Raw genomic sequence first — 14,615 nt, forward strand, 5'->3', positions numbered from 1 at the left:
GCTGTTCGGAGCAGAGCTCTGGTAAATATTTTCAACCCCCCTGGAGTTTTTATAGCATGTTGGGGAGGGTGCATGAAGTAGCACTTAGAGGCCCCAGCTGAGATCCAGCCTTAGAGACATGCCCTGCCCCTCACAATCAAAATAGATAAAGGGTGGGAGAAAGGGAGAATTATCTCCTCTTTACTAGGGGAAAACTGAGCAGTTAGGGCCCAGATCCTCAAAAATATTTAGGCACCTAACTCCTGCTGAAATCAAAAGGTTTTAGGTGCCTAACTACCTACAAGGAGTGTGCATCCTAGCTGAGAATCAAATCCAGATTGCCTAAATCCCAGGCCTTAATCACAAACACATCCCTTTTAAAATAATCCCATCCATTCATTCAACCCTAGTACAAACTAGCTGTGGATAATATGTGCTTTGTACATAGGCCTTTCACCTTCGGGAACAAAATGAGTGACTTCACTGCATAAGCTGACCAGGAATACCCCAGTGTAATGCATCTGGCCCAGAAAATGATCCTAACACTACAGGCAGATCTGCTCAGTTCATTCCTGCCTGGGCTGAGCCTGTCTGAGTGGACTGTGCGTAACAGGAACACAATGGGACAATCAGTGCTGGCTGCGCGAGAGCAACGACACAGGACCAAACAGCCCGGGCAACTTTTTTTTTAAATGTACAACATTATTCAGAATTATTTGCTAGCTGGGGGAGTAAAGATGTTCTTAAAGCACAGGGCCAAGAGTGAGGGTGTCATCAGGAGGAGGGAGAAAACTTGTTCACCTTAGCCTCCAATGATAGAACAAGAAGCAATGGGCTTAAACTGCAGCAAGGGAGATTTAGGTTGGACATTAGGAAAAAGTTCCTAACTGTCAGGGTAGTTAAACACTGGAATAGATTGCCTAGGGAAGTTGTAGAATCTCCATCTCTGGAGATATTTAAGAGTAGGTTAGATAAATGTCTATTAGGGATGGTCTAGACAGTATTTGGTCCTGCCATGAGGGCAGGGGACTGGACTCGATGACCTCTCGAGGTCCCTTCCAGTCCTAGAGTCTATGAGTCTATGACTCTATTCCAAGCTCTGTTACTGACCTGCAGCGTGAGCTTTGGCAAGCCACCTAATTACTCTGTGATTTCTGTCACAGGGTTTCTGAGCTTCCACTCCACACAGAGATGAGGCAAAGCTAAATTCACGAATGTTTGGGGAAAGCTTTAAGATCCTCTGATGGAAAGTGCAACAAAGATGCCAAGTGTTTTTATTATTTGCCCTCTACAGTAGTTTGGTCCGACCTACCTCGATACAATGAATTAGGCTGGTCGAAAAATTTGCTGTCAAAAGATTTTGTCAACAGAAAACTGGGCTGTCAACCAAACAGAAGTCTCTGCTTTCGTCAGAAAACTAAAAACTGAGAGGGGGGAGAAAGTTGGCTGAAAATTTGACAGCTTCTGGCCAAAAGCCAAAAGTTTTCAGTTTTCATGGCAAAAAAAATGGGTTTTGAGTTTTCATTTGCTAATGAAAATCAAATATTCATTTACAGCAACATTTGGTAGTGGAATAAATACCCATTTTCCAAGCAGCCCTAACAAGGAGGTACCTCCCCTCCCCACCAGGCATGGAAGTCCTTAGGAAGAAAAATAGTTAGACAAGAATTAGGTCAACCCAGGTCTGGGACAGGATCTGTAGTGACAGCGCCCATAGACTGGCTGCCTGGCTCGCCCCCTCTCCTCTCCCTCATCTCGAATGGGCCTGAGCGATGCCTGAAGAGGCCGTGGGAGTTTGGCTACCGTTATCCGGCCCTTATCACCACTAATGTGCAGCTTGTCACTGATCCCACTTTGCTCAATGACCAAGAGGTGACCCCGAGGTCAGGCCCGTCTCCAGAGAACCGGCGCTATCTCCGTGACCGGCTGAAACCTTGGCAGGAGCTCAAGTTTTCTGACGACAAAGAGCCCCTCTCCCCTTTATTCCCCCCAACTCCTCTCCGGTGTCTGGCACGGACCTGGGGAAGGCTCCACTCATACTTACTGAAATAGCAACACAGATAACTGCCCCAGACAGAAACATGCTGACAAATGTCCATTCAGAAAACAGCCCTCCCCCATCCCCGGTCTGCTCACACCAGAGTTTGACTCATCCCAGCTGTCTGTCAAGCTCCTGAAGAAAAACACGGCTGGCTGTGTGATGTGGATATCACTGCCAACCCTCACCATTGACTCCAGTGAGGCAGAATCAAGCCCATGCTGCAGCCTTTTTTCATCATGAACATCCACCCTTGGCACCCCTGCAGGGAAGGCTCATTGTCACATGGGGAAACTGAGGCACAGCAATTCACATTCACAATCCTTCCCTGCTGCAACTAGAGTCTGCTGACATTAAAGCAGAGGGAGTATTGAAAGAGAGAGGATGAAAGCCAACTTGCTTTAGTAAGCAGGATGTTTCATGTGGGATACACCCCAGCACGGTGGCTGAGCTGGTTATTTCCTGCCTCTGGGTGACATTCACCCCTCTGCCAATGGCCCGCTTGCACAAGGCTATACACGACTTACATCCACACAGAGGGATAGAAACCCCACCTGCTTCAAGGTATTACACTTAGCAGCAAACTTTCCTGGGGGCAGTTTATCTCAACACTGCCCACTAGGGGGCATCTTGCACCTTCCTCTGAAGCCACCAGTGCTGGGGATGGGATACTGGACTAGACAGACCCCAGGTCCCATCTGGTCTGGCCAGGCCTGTGCTAGGAACCATTTGTCATTATAATCACAGACACTTTTTTTTTGTTATCATTACGGTGAAATAAGCTTTTAAACTGTGCATTCAAACTGGAGTTGTTTTGGGGTTGTTTTCTGGCCTGTTTTATCCAGGAGGTCCGACTAGACCATCCCAATGGGCCCTGCTGGTCTTAGAATCTATGACTCTATGAAACTACAAAATCAAGTTTAAATCTAACACCCAGCACTGTGTCTAGCCAGGGCCCCTCCCCATCCATCCTGCCGAGAAGGCTGGGAAAATGCATGGGCACTGCAAAGCCAGAGGAAAAAGCAAAGATTTGGCCACAAACCAGCATGCCAGAGTGACCAAACTAAGCAAGTGCAGGCGCCAACACTGAAGGCCAGGCTGGGGATGGGGTGTGGTGAAGGCTTCCTGTTTTTTGCTGTGTGTCAAGAGCTGGGTGCCAGGCCGAGCGGCCCCCAGGCAGACTGCTTCTCTGTCAAGCCTGAAGCCTGCTGTCAGCTCAAGGACTAAGTGAGAGATCACTAAGAATGTGCTTGGATCCGGCTACCCCATGCGCAAACAAGCGCTGAGGAGCCAGCTAGTCTGCCGGGTTCACAGATCTCAGTTCTGCCGATTCTGCTGTCTGTGTTTGCTGTATTGCCAACCCCAAATGTTCAAAAAATCATCAGGCCCTGAAACTCATGAGATTGCCTTAAAAACACTGAGATTTATTTACAGCATGAAGGTTCCTTTCATTTGCCTTCTGGTTTTTGATCTTTCAGGGTGCACTCTGGTCACATTTTCAAGCTTTTCTCCATATCTATGAGGAGCATAGGTGCCGACTCTGTGGATGCTCCGAACAGCTGTTTGGTGGGCCCTGCTAACCAGCTGTTTGGTAGCGGGTGGGAGACACTGGTGGGAGGGGCAAAGCAGGGGCAGGAAGAGGCAGAGTGGAGGGGGCCTTGAGAGAAAGGGCAAAGTGGGGATGGGGCCTTAGGGCAAATCGGGGGTGGAGCACCCACCTGGAAAGAAGAAAGTCAGCACTTGTGAGAGGAGTAGCAACTTTTTTTTTTTTTTTTAAATTAAACCTTCTCACTTATTGACCTGTTTGCAGCAGCTGGGGCTTCAAATAACACATCACATACCTTGAGTGTTGGCAATATGGTAACCACCACAGACCTTGCCAATCTGTCACAGTTAGACAGCCAGCTCAGAGAGTGTTTCACAGTTCACTGTGTAGATCCTGGAGCACACAACTTCATGAGAAGGTACCCTTCCTTCCTGGCAGCCCTCTAGTTCTGAGCTGTGCATACAGCAGTGTGCTTAAGGTTGGGATCCTGCCCTACTACAGGCAATGGGCATGTTGCTAGCATTTCAGTGTGCACAGGATCGAGCCCTTAGTATCCCTGTAGGATGTTATGTGGAGCCAGGGAGTCTGCATCCACCCAATCCCCTCTATCATGAAACTGGGCAGTACTAGGTGTGATCACAATCCACTCAGTTAGTAATGGGGGCCCCACTGGCACAGAGTTCAAGCACCTCACAAATTGTAATTAAGTTTAAATACATGGGAAACTGAGGCACCCACCAACTTGTGTAGCTTGCCTAGGGTCACAAAGGAAGTCTCTGGTAGAGCTAGGAATTGAACCCAGGGTTTCCAAGTCCTAGATTAGCACCCTAACCACCAGACCATCTGCCACAGGATGAGTAGCCCCTTTAAGAGGAAGATAGGGCCAGCCACACCTGTGCCATTATTAATTAGCTGCTTCCAGCCTGATGGGGAGGACTAAGGACAGTTAGGTGCTAGTTCTCAAAGGAGCCCAGCACAGGCTAGGAACAGGACCCCAAGGATGAGCTGAAGAAAAGCTCTGAAGGGCAGAGGGACCACTTTGTTTGTTTGAGATGCTTTAATTGGGCATTTTCTACCCTACATTTTTTTATCAGTTTGACAGAGGGGGACCAACTTCATGGAAGGAAACTGAGTCAGGGGGCCAGCTGTGCCACTCCTGGTTGGCAAGAGGTGCTATGGGGCGGCCATGTCCTAGGACACCATCCTTCCTCTTTTCCAGAAAGCCTAGAGTAATGTTGTGGCGGCTGGATGGTCAAACAATGTCCATTCCAGTGTGATTCAGATAAATCAAAACCTGAGATTGCAACACCCCAATTTGGAGAAAGTTCAGACCCAAAGCTGGGTCAAAACTCTGAGCGCCAGGCCCGTCTCCACTGCTTAAGCCAGGATTTGGATTTAGTATTAGTACTTTATAATTGCATACAGGTAAACCTTGGTTCTGAGTCTGACGTCTTTGAGAGCCTTTTACAAGCATCCCAGGGGAACCTCCAAAACCTCTGTAAAAGCCAGGTGTTGATTTTTCATATGAATTTTGGAGGATGTGGGTATTTGGGGTTCGTCGATCCACATTTACCAAACACCCATTGAGTGCGGTGGCTTCTATCAGTGTTTCCCATCCAGAAAGACACCAATGCGCCTTTCAAGCCAGCATCTGTGTACAGGAATTGCTGCCTCCACTGCTGGAGTGGCAGATGGTTCTCAAGGCCCAGCATCCCTACACAACAGATCCCGAAAGACAGTGACGAAGAATATTGTTGCTTATGCTTATTACTAACTATTATTTCCATTATCACAGTGCTTAGGGGCCCCAGTCATGAGCCAGGACCGCATTGTGCTTGGTGCTGTACAAACAGAACAAAAAAACGGTCCTTGCCCTAAAGATTTTACACTCTACAACAAGAGACAACAGAGGGGTACAGACAGGCGGGAGGGGCACATGGAAACGAGACAATAGCGATCAGCAAATCAGGCTGTGGTCTTGGCACACCGCCAGCTGTCCTCAAGGATTTCATAGGTGTCTGAGTAAAGGAGAGTTTTAAGGAGGGCTTTGGGATGGCTGATTATGGGGATTAAGCATGGGGGCAGCCTGGGAGAAAGCATAAAGATGGAGGCTGGCATCATGGGCCAATTGGAGGTGAGCGTCGACATCTCGATAGTGAATGAGAGGTGGTAGGTAGGGTGGGCAGTGGCTGTGAAAGGTCTTCAAAGTGACAATAAATAGCTTATGTTTGATGCAGGGGCAACACCAGCTTCTTCATGGTGGGGGGGCTTAGGTGGACCAGACAGAAAAATGGGGGACTGTGCTCCCTCCTGGCCACGAGGCCCTGCCCCTTCCATGGCCCTGCCAGAAGCCAGAGCTGGGTAGTGCAGGGTGCTGGCTGCTCACAGTCAGTAACAGCTGCATAGGTGGGGGAACCTGGCTCTGGGGATGGCAGAGCCCTCAGGGAGCAGTGATTGTGAGGGAGGGTGTGCAGGAGCCTGGGTCAAAGCAGGTCAGTCTGGGCTGCTGTGAGGAGACCTGGACCTTCCACCTACCCTGGGCAGGGCACCCCAGTGGGCGGGGACAAGGGCCGGGGACTGCTCTCCGGCCCCCCAGCCTCTCACCCGGTCTTATTTCTCTGCTGCTGCTGGCTCTGGGCATCTGGCCAGCAGCCGCCTCTCTCCATTCTGCCTTCACAGCTGGGTGACTGGAGAGCAGCAGTTGCTATGGGGTGGCTATGGGCGGGGGAGGGGGTTAAGTCAAATTTTGGGGTGGCTATAGCCCCTCCAACCCCCCCACAGCCACCGCTGATTTGATGTGAGAGAGAAGGGAGAGCCTGTGGAGGGATTCAGAGAGAGGGGTGACGTGGTCAGAGCAATGGGCTAGGAACGTGATCTTGGCAGCACTATTCTGAAAGGCGATGAGCAGGACAAGACTGCGTTTGTCGAGGCCAGACAGAAGGACATAGCAGTAACTGACACTCAAGCTGACGAGGGCCTGGACTAGAGTTTTAGCTGTGTGGATGGACAGGAAAAGCCATATCTTAGAGAGGTCATGCAGCAAAAACTGGCAAGATTTAGTGAGATCTTGGTTATGAGGACCTAGAGAGAGGTCCGGACTGACAATGACGCCCAGCTTACAGGTCTGAGCAACAGGCAGGATGGTGGTGTTGCTCACGGTGATGGAGAAAGGAGGAAGGTAATTAAAATAATCTCGGGACTTGCAGCAGGAACTGTGGAAGGCAGAGCAGCGTTACGCAGGATGGAACTGGCCAAGTTACCTGCCTATTCTTGTATAAAGAGCCATGGGATATTTAATTAGCACAAGCAGCAAGGCCCTTGGGTTTACACAAGGTCTCACGCACCCAATGGCACCTCCATGGAACGATTGCCATGCTGCGGCCATGGCTGGGTGCAAAGGGCACCACCTACAGACTCACAACCACCATTTCACCCCAGGCTATTCTCTGAGGTCTCTTCTCCAGGCACCGTGGGAGCTGATGAGATCCCGGTGGAGAGGGGGGGGGGGGGCGGGGGCTGCCTCAGCATCCCCAGACCCCCTCCCTTGCCATGTAAGTAGAGCCCTGGGCGCTTTGTTGTTTGGGGCTTGTTGTTGTGACCCGCCAAGGAAGACGGTTTTGGAGCTCTCTTTGTCTTGGTGGCTTCCTCCAGCGGCACGATGTCTGCTGTGCAAGAAGCCAGGATTTCCATTCCCCTTTTTTCCCCTTTATTCTTATACATTCTCTTCCCAGCGCTTTTCCTTATCTCCTGCCATTTTCCTGTTTTCCGTCCTGACCTGACACCCTCCGGTCTCCCAGGCAGCTCCGCCATTGGCCACTGTCGAAATGTTTCCTCCTCGGACAAATGGCTTCCCTGATATAGCTACAAACGGCGTCTCAGGACAGGCGTTCAGGGATAGCTCTGGCCCTCCAGTGCCAACCAACTGGACCCCCTAGGAAGAAGTGACCCACCTCACTCAGAAACCAAGACTGAGGAGGTCAAAGGCTTTTGAGTCCTAGAATATCTCCGCAAAGAGAGGCAACACTGTGTCTACATGTATATGAAGATAAGCAAAAATCCTAACATGTTGGGCAGGGTCAGGGCTGCTTCTTTCAGACGTGTATTCATTTTCTGGCACAAACAACTTGCCTTTCTTTCACAGCACGTCCCAGTGTCTTCGTCTGGTTCTCTCAAATTGTTTTTCAGTCTGCGATCACCTTTGGCTGGGAAGGTCAGTGGAGCGGAGCAGGGGAAAGATGCGACAGGGAGCTATGTTACTAAAGTACTTTGCAAACACTATGGGCTAAGATTCTGCAACCTTCCCTCCCACTAATTAGCACTTTGCCGTACCTATCAGTGGCACCATGTATGAAGTAAGGTACTCCGTGGTGGGAGTGAGGAATGCAGCAGAAATCTGGGCCTTAGAAGTTAATCTGACTTCACCTGTGAGCTATGCAAGATTCATTTTACAAATAGGGAAACTGAGACATAAAACATGGATTTAAGTGACTTGGCCAAGGTCATGCAGCAAGCCAGTGGCAAAGTCATGAACAGATCCAGGAGTTCTAACTTCCAATCCCCGGTTTAACCACTAGACCACACTCCTCCCTTCCACAAGACCCTACACCTTTTCTTCTCAACATCAGTGGGTTACGGGCTGTGTGTGTCCTGGAGCTGGGGAATGATACCTCTGAACTTCTCAGTTCTGGCTGGTTTGGGAAGCAGAAACGCTAGACACTTTGTTAGAAAGTCTGTCCTGTGAGATTTCCAACACCTTTCTGCAGATTCATGGAGAGCCTGCTATTTTCACAAGCATCAGGCTTTTGGGTGTGTATTGAACACATTCCAAACTCCATCTCTACTATAAGGAACAGTAATATGTTTTTGGCATGATTTAGAATTTACAGTGGTAACACAAGAGGATTAGATATATAACTTGGCCAAAGTCACTTAAATGTTTTCCTGACTCAGTTTCCCTATCTGTAAAACATATCTTACATACCTTGTAGTTAAATAAGATACATTTATATCTCTCACTCTAGCTGGCTATAAAGCTGTCCAGCTCCAGATGTTACATTTCACCTGAATCCATATGCTTCACTGAGCCTTCAATACAGCAAATATTATGCTGTAAACATATGCTGAAATTTAACCATGTGGCACTCCCATTGAAATCAATGAGTCTACTCACAAAAGCTGAGCAGATAATTGATTTTTTTTATTTCAGGGGCCAAACCTAAAAATCCGGGGGAGGAGAGGGAACCATTTCTTTTTTACCTGAAACTTATATTTTTATTTTTTTTCTTGCCAAAATGAAAAACAAACAAAAGTTCATTTCAGATTGAAACAAAAAATCCCCCAGAATAAAAAACCAAAACAATTTTTTCCCCTAGTTTTTGTTCATTTAGTCTTTGGGCGGTTTCACCTTTTAGGGTTTTTAGTTTGTTTGTTATTTTTAAGAAATGTAGCTAAATTTCTAAACAAATCATCAATCTGAAATGAAAAGTCAAAACATTTCATTTTAAAGGGGTAGAAACTAATCTTTTTTACTATTTCAGGGAAAAAAATTCACTTTTTGTCTGAAACTTTTCACCAAATTCAACCCAATTCGCAAATTGTTTTGTTACCCTGAAAAATGCATTTTTCAACTAATGTATTATTGCTGAAAAAAATTCACCCAGATCTACTTGCTACCCACACGCCTACAGTTAAGCACGTGCTTAAGTGCTTTGCTGAATCAGAGGCTGATTCAGCCTTTCTTTTCAAGTCTCAGCTGAATGCCTCTTAATATCTCTTTCCTTATCCTAATATTTAACACTTAACAAAGTTGCATAGTATTTAAGGTTTCACAGTAGCAGCTGTGTTGGGAAACTACTACAGAAAATCAAACCCATGGAAGTCCAGTATCTTGAATCAGTTCCCTCTGCTGACCAAATCTAGCTGTTGCAGACAGCCATTATTTCTTCCCAGCCAGTTCAACACAGAAGCAGAGTTTTTGGTTGCCCGCATTTACAATTATTTATTGAATGAATCATTTTTACTTTGCAGGTGACGTTTAATTTTTTGGCACCTAGGAAGGGGATGGGAGTATTTGCATGATTGGCTATTTGTCTCTGTGCAAGTGACCTACTCCACTATGAAGGCTGCAGGTATCTTGGCACTGAGGGCCTACAAAGGAAACAAGTCCCGTCAGGCTGAGTTGGTGCCACTCTTTCTGCTTAGTGAAATAGAATCCAGTTGCTCTTGGCATCTCACGGTGCAGAAGTCAGAGTTAGACGTTCTTTCCCTGCACAAACACGTAGATATCACACCTTCAGTTACACTTGCAGGGGATCTCAGAAGAACATAAGGTATCTCTACACTGCAAAGAAAAACCCCTGGCACCCAGTCTGAGAGCCCAAGTCAATTGACTCAGGTTTGCAGATCTCAGGCTGCAGAGCTAAGATTAGCAGTGTAGATGCTCAGGCTCTGGCTAGAGCCCGGTCTCCGAAACCCAGCAGGGGAGAGAGTCTTGTAACCTGGACTTCAGCCAGAGCCAAAATATCTCCACTGCTATTTTTAGCCCTGCAAGCCCAAGTCAATTGCCCTGGGCTCTGAGACTTGGTGCTGGGATGGGGAGGTTCTTTGAAGTGTAGGCATACCCATAGAAACTGTGGTCCTTCTAGCCCAGCATCCTATCTCTGACAGTGATCAGCACTAGTTACTAAAGAGGAAGTCATACTTCCTCCCTATCTCATCCTCGGGTGCTCTGAATTGTGGAGTACTGGACTACAGGGGAAATTCGTTCCTGACCCCAGAAGGACTCCAGCTTGAGCCAAACGATGAAATGGATTGCCCTTGTAAATGGAGTCCTGGCTAATGAAATTTCAGAGGTTATTCTCATAGACTCACAGACTTAAGGTCAGAAAGGACCATTATGGTCATCTAGTCTGACCTCCTGTGCAACAGAGGCTACAGAATCTCATCCACCCACTCCTGGAACAAACCCCTAAGCTATGTCTGAGTTACTGAAGTCCTCAAATCATGGTTTAAAAACCTCAAGCTGTAGAGAATCCTCCAGCAAGTGACCTGTGCCCCATGCTACAGAGGAAGGCGAAAAACCTCCAGGGCCTCTGCCAATCTGCTCTGGAGGAAAATTCCTTCCCGACCCCAAATATGGCGATCAGTTAAACCCTGAGCATGTGGGCATAACTCACCAGCCAGCACCCAGGAAAGAATTCTCTGTAGAACTCAGATCCCACCCCATCTAACATCCCATCACAGACCATTGGGCATACTTACCTGCTAATAATCAAAGATCAATTAATTGCCAAAATTAGGCTATCCCATCATACCATCCCCTCCATAAACTTATCAAGCTTAGTCTTGAAGCCAGATATGTGTTTTGCCCCCACTCATTCATTTAAAGGCCTGATACTTTTTTGAAACTGCTTAATCGAGTTGCCTCCTGTGGCAATGAGTTCCACAGGTTAGTTACATAATGAATATATCACTAAATACACATATTTCTATGGAAGGAAGCCACCCTATGGGAGAAGGTAACCTGATGACCTCTTGCTGCAGGTATTTCTCTGCTACCTCCACACAGACCTTTTCTCAGCAGGAAACTCTGATTTCATTGACTGATCGGTAACAGGAGCACCACTTGTCTGTTACTGATGCCTTGTGCACCATAACGGAAAGCCAACTGGCTTTGCAAGCAATTAGGTCTTCTACTCCACACTCCCTGGGACCATTGCTACCTCCAAGTAATGACCATGTGCAGCACCCTTGCAGGAACTCTCTCATATACATGAACTGTGGTGGCACCATGCTCAGAGAGTAGCTGATCCTGTGAGTGGGAGGATGGGTCAATATTTAGAGCATTAGCCTGGGACTTGGAGGGATGCAGGATCAGTTCCCTAGTATGCCCCAGACTTCCTGTGTGCCATTGGGCAAGTCACCTAGGTCCAGATTGTCAAAGGTAATTAGGAGATCAGTGGGAGTTAGGCACCAGGGCCGGCTTTAAAGTGCGGGGCCCAATTCAAACAGTTTCGACGGGGCCCCGGCAGGGATGACTATATTAAAAAAGAAAATGTAAAAAACCACATGGAGCTTGTACTCACCGGGCGGTGCTCCGAGTCTTCGGCGGCACTTCGGTGGTGGGTCCTTCACTCATTCCAGGTCTTTGGCGGCACTGAAGGACCCACCGCTGAAGTGCTGCTGAAGACCCAGAGCGCTGCCTGGTGAGTAAAAATTAAAAAGGCGCCTCTAGCCAGGGAAGAGATTCTCACTTGGCGCGGGGCCCGATTCGGGGGAATTGGTGGAATTGGCCTAAAGCTGGCCCTGTTAGGCACTAACATACCTTCAAGGATCTATGCCTCAGTTACCCTAAAAATGGGAATAGTCACACTTCCCTACCTCCCTGGGGTGTTGTGAGGACAAATCCAGTACAGATTGTGAGATGCTCAGCTACAACAGGGGTGGGGTAGCTCAGTGGTTTGAGCATTGGCCTCCTAAACCCAGGGTTGTGAGTTCAATCTTTGAGGGGGCCATTTAGGGAACTGGGGTAAATATCTGCCTTGAGGATTGGTCCTGCTTTGAGCAGGGGGTTGGACTAGATAGATGACCTCCTGAGGTCCCTTCCAACCCTGATATTCTATGATCCTAAGAGGGGCCATATTAGTACCTTCAGTTAAATCAAAACTCCCTTCTCACAACAAGGGCTTTAACTCAGTCCAGAATGTGCTTGCAGCACAATTCCTCAAGCCCACTGCCTGAAATCCTGGCACCACTGAACCTCAGAATTTCCTGTGCCAACAAGCCAGGCTAGCTAGTTTCAAACCAGCCCGGCTGGATTCTGATTCCACTTACATCAGTGTAAATCAGGAGTAATTACATGGAAGTCACAGGTGTGAGAGGGGGATGAATCTGCTCCAGTGTAAGCAAGAACACAGTTTGGTCTGCAGCATAAACTAAGGTTTCATTGGGATTTGTTTTCCATCCAGGCAACAGGGATTCATTCCATCATAGTACTGGAAATCCCCGCCTGGCCACCAGATGGTGCGATATAGCAATATAATACCTGAGAGCTCTGTTCTCCAGTACTGGCTAGATACCTGCCACAATCAGCACCCAGGAAAAGCTTCCCGGGCAGATGCTGCCTTCGCTTTTACCCTGTGGTATCCCAATGGGTGTACATCAGAGTGGAATCTGTCCCTGGATGTTTCTCTTTGTGCCTGTGGAACATTTCTCATTCATTTTCGCCTCTATCAATGTCACTTACAAAAAATAACCCTCTGAATAGTCCATGAAACCTGCCTGGGGTATCCCACAGAGGGTGCAGCCTGGCCCACCTTTTTAAAGGGACAGGGAATTAATGCTTGGATGGACTGTGCTTTAGGACTGAAAATTACTTGGAAAGCAATTCCTGGCAGAGTAAAAGGATCAAGGGACAGGAGCAGGAGCTAGTTTCTGTTTATCACTCACCTAACTCAGAGCATAGACAGGGGAGAACATCCTTACCCCACCCTTGCCCCTGCATCTGTCTTTCATTTCCTCTTTTCACTTGATTTTCTCCTCAGCGCTGTCCTGAGGTTTTATTTTTAACCACAGCAGCTGACTTTCTGCACTGCTAAGCCTTTTGTGCTGTTTTCCCATTTTAGCACATGGTTTTTGTTGCACAACCTTGTCATCCAAGCAGGGGCTGAAGATGATGGAGCAAGAGGAGAAGATGCCAATTCAGAGCTTTTAACCACAAGTGCAGAGAAAAAGACAAGAGATTTCAGGCTGCAGCACCTACTACACAACTGGAAGTTGAATGAAAAAGCTCTGTGAATGGGAAGGTGGGGGCCAGAGAGAAGGTGAACGATGCATTTGTCTGAGCTGCATCTCGGGCCCAGCAAATTGTCATCGCTATTCTCTGCTAAGGCGCAGGGCCCGATTTTCCTCTTACACTGGTGTAAATCACCAGTTCAAGTCAGTGGCATAATGCTGGTGTTTGTGGAACTAATATCAGGCCCTGATTCTCTGCCCCAAGGATTGTACTGTCAAACTCCGACATACAGAAACACGCCAGGCACAGAGGCCCAGATCCCCAGAGGTATTTAGGCATCTAACTGTCATAGGCATCTGCAAGGGAGATCCCCAAAGGTAGCTGGGGGCCTTTGAGGATCTGGGCCAAATAGAGCGTGAGTGGTGCTGTGAGCCGAGACTGCGGGGGACGTCAGAGCAAGGTGAAAAAAGGAGTGTGCTTTCATGAGAGGGAGGCGCTGCAGCTCCTGGATGGAGGTGTTGGGGATTGTCCCCAGAGTAAGCAGCGGCATGTGGACAGACGTGACGGGAGTAGGAGAAGGATACAAAGGGGGCTGGGGAGTGGGTGGCTTTGTTGGGGGGCACATTTCAGGCCAAGTCCCTACCATTTCTCGAGTCACATAGGCCTCGGAGGTCCCATCTGTTATGGGAATGCAGTGTATGGAGTGAGGAGACCAAGAGAGGGAGCAGGCAGGGCTGAAAGCAGAGAAGGGAAGCCAGTGAAGGGGCTCCGAGTGGACAGGATGTGGTGAGGGGGATGAAGGAGTCAGCAGCAGCATTTTGGACACTCTACAGGGGAGTGAAGTGGGTGTCTGGGAAGCCAGAGTGGAGGGGATGGACATCATCAAGGGATGAGATGACCAAATTAGGGACAGGACTTTTAGCCAGGGCAATGGGGAGGGAAGGACAGAGGATAGGGGTTTTGTCGTGGAAGAGCCAGAAGGGTTTGGCACCAACCTGCTCTGGAGGAAGAAAGAGAGAGAGGAGCCCCCAGTGACAGGTAATGGCGGAGCGAGAAGGGAGAGCTGCTGTGCGAAGTGATGGAGATGGGAAGACTGGGGAGGGCAGAGGAGGGGTTGTGGCTTTGCCCCATTGAGTTCAAGCTGGCAGCAGGGCATCCATGGCTTGATGCCGCGGAGACAGTCAGAGGTGGGAGAAGGAACAGGCTGGAGTTGGAGGAGCAGATCTGGGATTTGCTCTGAGGAGATGACAGTGGAAGGCCTGAGAACAGATGAGGTGACCTGTAGAGGAAAGAGAGAAGATGGCCCAGGAGAGAATCCC

At 48.4% G+C, this 14,615-nt stretch overlaps 1 protein-coding gene across 1 annotated transcript in view; it reads right to left on the minus strand.

Annotated features, from left to right (window-relative positions):
• The window catches only part of LOC127048835 (squalene synthase-like), a 235,290-nt gene that overhangs the window by 150,918 nt on the left and 69,757 nt on the right, over positions 1-14,615 (minus strand). The window lies entirely within an intron of this gene.

This window comes from Gopherus flavomarginatus, chromosome 4, assembly GCF_025201925.1.
Source record: "Gopherus flavomarginatus isolate rGopFla2 chromosome 4, rGopFla2.mat.asm, whole genome shotgun sequence".
Classification (NCBI taxonomy): Eukaryota; Metazoa; Chordata; order Testudines; family Testudinidae; genus Gopherus; species Gopherus flavomarginatus.